This window comes from Dreissena polymorpha, chromosome 10 (assembly GCF_020536995.1).
Source record: "Dreissena polymorpha isolate Duluth1 chromosome 10, UMN_Dpol_1.0, whole genome shotgun sequence".
Lineage (NCBI taxonomy): Eukaryota > Metazoa > Mollusca > Bivalvia > Myida > Dreissenidae > Dreissena > Dreissena polymorpha.
Genome location: NC_068364.1, coordinates 24,597,801 through 24,608,076, shown reverse-complemented (window position 1 = coordinate 24,608,076; position 10,276 = coordinate 24,597,801). Strand labels below are relative to the sequence as shown.

Sequence of the window (10,276 nt, the reverse complement as noted above, 5' to 3'; positions counted from 1 at the left end):
CATAGTCTAGACAGCGTTCAAATGCACCTAAATGTGAGTGTGTTTGACACCGTCTAAAGAGCAACGCAACATTCCCGCTTCCGTATTTCATTTATGCTGTGCCTCTTATGTCAGCTATACTTGGCAATGTATAACCGAGGAAAACAATCTAAGGACTGTATGCGCAAAAATCAATTTTGCTTCGTCTTGATTGATGCTCAGCATAGTTTTTTATTTTCATTTTTGGAAGAATTATTAACTTACTTAGATGTTTAACCGTCTATTATTTTATTACACAAAACGTTTTCATTGTCAATTATTAATCCACTTAATTCTTAATCTTAATCTACTCTTATTTTAATGTATGAAATTCTTTTGCATTAAGTTAGACCTGTATACTTAATATGATACATGCAACCGATTATTTGCGTTAAATAAAGCACAACTTATAAATGTGAAATTCTAATAATTAAAAAATGGCCATGTTGTTTATTAAGTTTTGTCTTCTGGTTTTTCAGTCATATATCGAGTTGTTTACAACGCTCTCCTGATTGTGTTTATGCAGTTTCATTATTCCTATGACATTATATAACTGTTCAGACCCAGAAGGGACATTTCATAGTTAACGTTATTACATTAATCGCCTTACTTAAGCAACTTCGTACAACTCACTACTGCAAAAAACACTAACTGACAATAAATAATGAATAAGTAATTCACACGAAACATGAAATTCTCGTGCAACAAACGTTAACTCCATCTACACTTTTTGTGTAAAATAACTGATGCACATAAATACCAGTCGAATAATTGTATTTTAATTAGTCTAAAGCTATCCCTCTGTTACAAAATTGGCTCATGTTTGACTTATGTATAGGTCGATGGCCGGTGTCACGTCTTGTTTTTTTTTATGAAACATATATGCAAAATATTTGTAATACACGCATTAAAAGAGTTTAAAACTCATATCTCTTAAACAATACTATTCCAATTAAAAGTGCACTACACTTAAGCCCCGATGTTGATAGTTCGGACTGCACTAGCTTATCTGGGATGACACGTTCCGCAAATGCATTAAGCCCCGTATATCCAAAGTGTTGCTAATTTCTACTTCTGAAAAATGTTCACATCATGCAGAGAAGCCCACTATATCCAGGCTTGCAACCCTACTGACACTGGCCATTGACCCACATTGCAGTAACCACACGTCTGCTCACAGTTGTTGCCAAACGTACCTTCGGTGAATGATTGCAACATAGCACAATACAATTTAACACATTGTGTCAACTGAAAGCTGTCTCAGCATACATATATACTCTGAGATCGGTTATTGTGGACATCAAGACACGATTGGAGTTAAATTGACTGGCTGGATTGTAATATCCTAAAAGAAATTATTACATCAAGCAAAGCAATTTTTTTTCTGATTGCAATTTAAAAAATTGCTTATACAGTCAAACCTGAATTCACAATCAGTCAAGGGAAAGGACCACAATGACAGTTGTCCACAGGTGACCGTTGCATTCGGATCACAATTTAAAGATGGTTGGTCAGTTGGTAGTATGGCTACGTCGTTACCCCACCCAGTCGTTTGCATACAGTGTAAAACAAATGCTCATTGTCGTTTACTAAGCATAATAACATAATTTACTTACATTGAATATTACAGAATAATATCTTATAGATTGATTTAATGTCATATTGTTTAACTAAAGCCATGACTTTATCAACGCTAGTATAATTGTTTACTCATGCATATCGTTTATTCAATAAATAAAGCTTGTCACGTGCCATTGACCTCACGTCCGTACAAGTTTAAAAAGCGGATTCGCTGTCATAAACCGATAGTACGGTCTTACTGTACCGTTCGTATTCAAACAAAAAGACGCAAACAATTATTAAAATTTGTTCGTTCGCAAACATCACACCAGCAGTATTTTTATTCAAAAACCTCATTCAAAATAAAAACATTCATTCATTACTTATAACAAAAGACCTAGCACGTCACGCACAAAAACAAGAGAACTTATCACGCAAATTGTTTTAAAACACACACAACCATTATCACTCGCAACAATCAAAACAATTCACTCCACGCTAAAAAAACTCGCTAATCTTCTATGAATACTAGTACACTTGACCAGATGCGCAAAGAGTTCGTCTTGAAATTTCTTGATGGAGTCAAGCATTACCTGGTTATTCTTAGACAAAGCAACGTTCTTTAAGTGATCGATCTACTGACGCGTTTCGCTGACCGAGCAGACGGTGCTGGATGGTGGAAGTGCTGAGTACTAATTAGCGGTCATTTAATTAGCGATAATTACTTTAAACGTGTCACATACGATGACATATTTTATTTTGAAGGTACCCCACAATTATCCCCGGAAAAAAAACCTTCTCAACACCTTATTTTTTGTTTATCGCAGCGGGCCGCAATTATTATAGCAAAGGAAATTACCGCTATCAGACGCTTTAACCGCGAAATAGACGGACAAATGATGTGCTGGTTTTTTAATTTTCACGACTCGATACGACTGACGCGTGACCGTTGATTTCAGTTCAAACGTTTATTTCGGAGTGGAATATAGTGGCCGTTGGCCGTTATGGACAGGTGGCCGTTATTTTCAAGTGTAATAAAGATTGTTTTTGTCTGGGGGATTCCAGACTGACCGTTATTTGCAAGTGACCGTAAATTTCAGGTTGCCGTTAGGTCAGTTTCGACTGTGTTCTGTTTTGTGTTAAAACAATAGATTAGATCATTAAATGAATTTGTAATGTTCTAATGAAAAAACAGAACGTTTAACAGATTTTTGTTTTGTATTTTGTTCAAGATTGAGCACAGTTAGTTGAATTGAGATCAAGGCTTTTGAGATCTAAAGGTCTTAAAGATTTCAAGATTTGGTTATAATAAACAGTGTTATACAACACAAAGGCACTTAGGCGCTCCTCTGAGACCCCACAAAACTAGACTGAAATAAATTAATCGTTTTAAAATTTTTGCGCTATTGGCATTATTAGAAAAAGGAAAACATAATCAGTTCCTTCTGCAGTAAGGCTTTTCAAAAACCATGTTTGAACGCAGACCAGACATAATTTGAACGATTGATCTGAGCCAGTTTCATGCGATTAGACAAAACAAAGATTCCTTAAGTGTACACAATGTTTCACTATAACCAATTATGGAAAATTGAACCGCACCCTTGCGGTCATGTTCTTCATCGGACCAGAATCATGTTCGAATGTTGATCAGATATCATAAGAACAGAATGTTCAGAGCATTGTTAACATAAATCCATCGTCCTACTTTACTTTTTTTGTACAATTCATTATACTAAGACTAATATTGCGTAAAGGAACTACGGTAATATTGCATATTTTATATCAGTAAAATGCTTAAATCATTGTGTCAGCAATGTCTGGTTAAATATAATATTTTTAATGAAGCTCTACATACATAAATAAAACAGTCATTCCTCACCAACAAGATGGCAACTTTTTCCATTCCACCCTAAAGCGCAATTGTTACACGTATAGTCTGTATTGGTTGATGTTGGGACACACGTTCCACGGTCGTTACAATGTCCAGACCAGGTACAGACTAAAAGAAACGTTAGACCTGAACATTTTTGTCAATATTGATCAAATATGAAACAAATAATATAAAAATTACTGATAAATATGTGAAGGTCAAAGGAACCATTAATATTCAATTAATGTGTCAGCTATTTGTTATGTGTAAAAAAAAGTGTTATTGCATTTATATTAGTTTTAAACACTTAGTGAAAGTAGCTATATCTTATTTGTGTATATGTTTAGTTTAGATTAAGATTAAATATGGTCGACATTTATTGTGTTTGTATTTGTCAGTACTGTTAATAGAAAACAACATTCCTACCGACGAGTTCACAGTTCTTTCCTGTCCACCCATTCTTGCATGTACACGTGTAGTCCGTTTCGTTTTCCACACAAACACCGCTATTGGTGCAATACGATCTAGTGCTACAATCTAAATTGAACATTCTATACATTATGATATTATCTAATTGATTTGTTCATTTTTTATGTGTAAAAGTATAAATGTGACTAAAATTACTAATAACGTAAGTCAAACTACGTAATCATACAAGCATGTGTACTAATTTGTTATAAAAATCTAAAGCAACATAAGATTGCAAGTTTTTGAAAACGTTCATCTCTAACCAACGAGGTGGCAACTTTTTCCTTTCCACCCTGAAGCGCAATTACTACACGTATAGTCGGTAATGGTTGATGTTGGAACACATGTTCCACGGTCGTTACAATGTCCGGACCAGGTACAGACTGAAAGAAAGGTTAGATCTTCACATCTTCTGCCAATATTGAACAAAGAAGAATATGAGAAATAATATCGAAATTACTCAAATTCGTTTTTGGTTTGTGCAGAACATATTAATAAGAACTGTGTTGTTGACAATCTACTGACACAAATGTCGAAGTCGTATTCATTTTTAACTTTTAGATATTTTGTTTTTTACAGAAATTTGTATTTAGTGTATTCTGTTTCCAACCATCGTGTTGACCATTGATCTTCAATATTTATGAATGGATATATTCTGTAAATTTTTACCAAATATTTAATATGGTCGACATTGATTCATTTTGTATTTTTTAACACTTTTGAAAGAGTACACTAATCTCACCGACGAGTTCACAGTTCTTTCCTGTCCACCCATTCTTGCATGTACACGTGTAGTCCGTTCCGTTTTCCACACAAACGCCGCCATTTGTGCAATACGATCCACTGCTGCAATCTGAATTAAACATTGTAAACATTATTCCATTGTCCTACTTTACTTGCTGACATTTTTGTACAATTCATTATACTAAGACTAATTATTGTGTAATGGAACTACGGAAATATTGCATATTTTATATCACTATGATGCTTAAATCATTGTGTCAGCAATGACTGGTTAAATATAATATTTTTATTGCGGCTCTACATACATTAATAAAACAGTCATACTCACCAACGAGATGGCAACTTTTTCCTTTCCACCCTAAAGCGCAATTGTTACACGTATAGTCTGTATTGGTTGATGTTGGGACACACGTTCCACGGTCGTTACAATGTCCAGACCAGCTACAGACTTAAAGAAACGTTAGACCTGAACATCTTTTGTCAATATTGATAAAATATGAAACAAATATAATAGAAATTACTGATAAATATGTGAAGGTCAAAGGAACCATTAAGATTCAATTAAATTGTCAGGTATTTGTTATGTGTACCAAAAAGTGTTATTGCATTTATATTAGTTTTAAACATCTTAGTGAAAATAGCTATATATTATTTGCGTACATGTTTAGTTTAGATAAAGATTAAATATGGTCGACATTTATTGTGTTTGTATTTGTCAGTACTGTTGAAGAAAACAGCATTCCTACCGACGAGTTCACAGTTCTTTCCTGTCCACCCATTCTTGCATGTACACGTGTAGTCCGTTTCGTTTTCCACACAAACACCGCCATTGGTGCAATACGATTTAGTGCTACAATCTAAATTGAACATTCTATACATTATGATATTGTCTAATTGGTTTGTTCAATTCTTATGTGTAAAAGTATAAATGTGACTAAGAATACTAATACCGTAAGTCAAACTACGCAATCATACAAGCATGTGTACAAATCTGTTATAAAAATCTAAAGCAACATAAAATTGAACGTTTTTTGAAACGTTCATTTCTAACCAACGAGGTGGCAACTTTTTCCTTTCCACCCCGAAGCGCAATGACTACACGTATAGTCGGTAATGGTTGATGTTGGAACACATGTTCCACGGTCGTTACAATGTCCGGACCAGGTACATACTGAAAGAAACGTTAGATCTGTACATCTTCTGTCAATATTGAACAAAGAAGAATATGAGAAATAATATCGAAATTACTTAAATTCGTTTTTGGTTTGTGCAGAACATATTAATAAGAACTGTGTTGTTGACAATCTACTGACACAAATGTCGAAGTCGAAATCATTTTTAAATTTTAGATATTTTGTTTTTTTACAGAAATTTGTATTTAGTGTATTTTGTTTCCAACAATCGTTTTGACCATTAATCTTCAATATTTGTAAATGGATATATTTTGTAAATTTTTACCAAATGTTTAACATGGTCGACATTGATTCATTTTGTATTTTTAACACTTTTGAGAGAGTACATTAATCTCACCGACGAATTCACAGTTCTTTCCTGTCCACCCATTCTTGCATGTACACGTGTAGTCCGTTCCGTTTTCCACACAAACGCCGCCATTTCTGCAGTTGAGATCCCCTAGGGTGACGTTTCTTATGTCATTCCCCTTCAGGTGCGCGGGCTCACTGCACACGGCGTCGATTACTTTGAGCTGGGACTGCCGGTCCTGTGCTGTCTCAACGAACCGGCGCAGCTGGCAGTCACAGACGAGCGGATTGTTTTTGAGAAGACTGAACAGACAATATATGTTTATCTACAACTGTTTTATTTTTGATTATAGATTTACTACTAAAGGAAGACGTTTAAAAAACTAGAACAAGAGCTGTCAGACGACAGCACGCTATACTTTTCTAGTGCTTGACAGAATAACGTGGGGAAATTGTTAATATTTAATAAGGTCAAGTAAATATAGTCATATTCTAAGTGGAAAAGAAGACCATAATTGAAACATATTGATCACTTATGTTTTAAATAAGTTGTACTTTATAGACGATTCTGAGTTCAGGTACATGTTCTACCATCTATTAAACTTTTGAAAAGACAAAACAAACTAATAAGATTTTATTGCAAGTTTAATCGCAACAGCTTGGGTGGGATGGTGGGACAGTCCTTCAAAAAGAAAATGAATAAATATTTGTATTTTTACCATGTTCGTAAAGAAAAAATCTTTTTGAGTGGGGGTGGGGGGTAGGGGGAGGGGGTAGGGGAAGGGCGTATACTGTGGGGGTGTGGTCATTTATTAGATGATCTTTAAATAAAAGCAATATTTCAAGGTGGGGAATCGGGGTTGGTTTGGGTTGATTGTGGTATGTCAGGTCAGTGTTGTTTTGTCAAAGTATGAAAAAAATCTGATCATAAATAAGTTATGGCAATTTAAGCAAAGTTTTTCAAAAATAAAATAATAAAAACAAATATGTGTGTGTTTTTTACCATGTTTACAAAATCTGTTTGTGTGTGGGGGGAGACGGGGGTGCTGGAGATGGGCAATAATGTAAGGTCTGGTCATTTATTATAGGATATTTCAAACATAAGTTAAAAAAGGAAAAACACATTTTTGGAGGGGGGATTCTGGGATGGGGCGTGAGGGATGGTTTGGGTAAAGTCCATCGTGGATAAGTAAAAAAGGAGCATAACTCAAAAAATAATTCTGACAGAGTTATGCACCTTGACATACACAATTGGCATGCTGCCATAAATAAGTATTCCAAGTTTGAGTTTATAATATTTGATAGTGTTAAAAGTTATTTGACTGTATACAAAACTTTAACCAACGCCGACGCCGATGCCGGGGCGAGTAGTATAGCTCTCATTGTTCTTCGAAAAGTCGAGCTTATAACAATGGAATTCCGAGATGTCAAATCGAAAGAATTTATAAGAAATCGATTGTTCGTGACTGTTTTAAGCTTCCTTGTTTTTACTTCACACTCTTTTGACAGACATCCCATGATTGTTCTACTCATGAAATAAAGGTTGGATTAGTAACGGTATAATAACTAGTTTTTGTGTGTCGTCTGTTTACCAAACAATAAATGGGGAGTTTGAACCATTGTAAAAGTGACAGCAAATAGAGGCGTGTGATTAAACATTGATTCGAAACAAGTGAACACATTTCAAAGGTGTTCCGGGTAGATTAACAGGCTATCAAGCGAGCCACAGCTAAATAAAAGATAAACCTATTTGCTGACTATGTGAAAAGCACTGCAATCTAATAATTATATTTAAAGATGAGATTTGTGTATTAATACAAATCTTATGAAACAAACTATTTTAATGGGAACATACTTCATTTATTTATTAACCATTGGATTGGTTTGTGCGTTTGTCCGTTACATTTACAACGTAAACATTGAAAACATTAAATTCTAAATATGATGATATAGTAAAACACCAGAAAATATATATAGTTTCTGTTTCTGTTGCATACTGTCAGTTTATTCAGCAATAAACTTGGAAAATGAACTAACTTTTTTCTAAGGTAGAAGTCTTTGCTTTGATGTTATTACACAGAAAAGTTGGTGGAATATTATGGGTGGACTTTGTAATTTTTAATGCGTAAATCATACAGGTCTTTACATATTTATGTAATGCTTTTATTTTATTCCGGTATATTGAGGTTTGTATTTAATATTGTTTCCATTCTATAAATAGCAAGTTTCTCAAAATATAATTTAATAAAGTTTGATCTAGCAAATTTATGTTTTTTTTTGTTTTACGTCGCAAATGACAATAATATGAGGTATTGCAAAAGTTTTTTAGTTATAATACGCTAGAACTGTAGTGATTTGCACTTAACATAATTTGTGTCCGAAGATTTATAGTACTGCTTGAAATTACAATCGTACCGGTTACATACAATAATGTTTTCATTAAGTGTTTAGGACTGACATCAATTTATAAATTGTCTCTTTATATGTAGTGCAAGCGCTGATAAATATACACAAATCATGAATAATTGGGACTTTGTTTTAAAACAAATTCCTTAATTGGATACTAGAGGATTCATATATAAAATAGTTATATACCAAGGATTGTCTCGTCATGAGTGTTGGTACATTATTTTGCAGATATAAATGTATTTATAGGGTGTACACTTAGGCACATGTACACAATTGAACATATTTTCGTGCATTCCATATATTTCAAAAAGATATTGATGTTCAAGAAGAAATTCATGTGTATATTCTGTATAGAGGCCACAACCGTGTAAAAAATAGCATCACAACTTTTCGATTGTTATGGTGTTTCATTGTTTTGTATATGGATCTCGTAATCAAGAATGTACAATCTATAATAAAAATGTCTGAAAATGCATGCATGACATCACAAGTTCAGAGATTTATAAACCTCCTCTTACAATTGTTTTTTAAATTGTATTCATACCTATTGAAACTACGGTTACTTTTTCTTATTCACACCCAATACGCAACTTGTTTGTAGGACACATTTTTTGCTATTTGCACCTTGCGTGATTTATAGCGGACAGCGCAGTTCCTAGCCAAACTGCGCATATATGCAGACTGGGCTTGAGCTGCGCTGGCTGTATATGGCATAAGACCCATTGACGGTGATGCCAAGCATTCGTTGAAAGACAGATTTCGGTTTCACTGAATGTAGGTCTATGAAGATCATAATTATGTATTAGTGCAGTGATTTGAATGTTGTGCTGTTGGCAGGACGCGCAAAATGCATACTTAATTACAAAAAAGATTAAAAAATGTGTTTTGTTTGAATTATTTTTTGTATGCAACCATTTTTTATTAGTTGTGTGTGTTTTATGTGGTCAGTAGAAAATGTTGTTTTTTTCTTTTTTTGGCTTATTTGTATTTGAGTTAAACAGGTATATATTCATCTCAGCTGGTTAACTTATATACCCCTTATGATCTGATGATGATGATGACGATGATTATGATTATGACGACGACGACGATGATGATGATGATGATACTGATGGTGATGATGATGATGATGATGATGATGATGATGATGATACTGATGATGATGATGATGATGATGATGATGATACTGATGATGATGATGATGACGACGATGATGATGATGATGATGATGATGATGATGTTGATGCTGCTGCTGCTGCTGCTGATGATGATGATGATTATAATGATGATGATGATGGCGAAGCTGATGATGATAAAGATGATTATGATGATATTGATGATGATTTTGCAAGTTGATTAGGATGGTTGTGTTAGAGGCAGTGGTGGAGGCGGTGATGACGGTGCTGGTGCTGCTTTTGGTGGTGGAGACTGTTGTTGTGGCGGTTGCTTTTGGTGAGGCTGGCGGTGAGGATGATTATGAAAATGATAATTATTATAAGTCTGAATAGTGAAAACGGTATTTTAGATGTTAATATTACAAGTATCACAATGATGCTTATAGTCCCTTTGCGGAAGATGATGATGTAGATGGTGATGATGAATGTAATAATGGCGAGGACAATTAAGATAATAAAGTTGTAGGTGATAAGCTCGAGCATATTTTTTAAGTTACAGTATTGATAACCGTGGTCGAGACAATTAACAGGCAGTTACCATTTTTAAAGCA

General features: G+C 34.2%; 1 long non-coding RNA gene across 1 annotated transcript; it reads right to left on the bottom strand.

Annotated features, from left to right (window-relative positions):
• Positions 1-4,244: 4,244 nt before the first annotated feature.
• On the bottom strand, positions 4,245-5,102 carry LOC127847619 (uncharacterized). Its single transcript, XR_008034080.1, has 3 exons — positions 4,989-5,102; positions 4,659-4,769; positions 4,245-4,299 (listed from the first exon to the last, which is right to left on the bottom strand). It is a non-coding gene; the product is annotated as an uncharacterized LOC127847619 (long non-coding RNA).
• Positions 5,103-10,276: the final 5,174 nt, after the last annotated feature.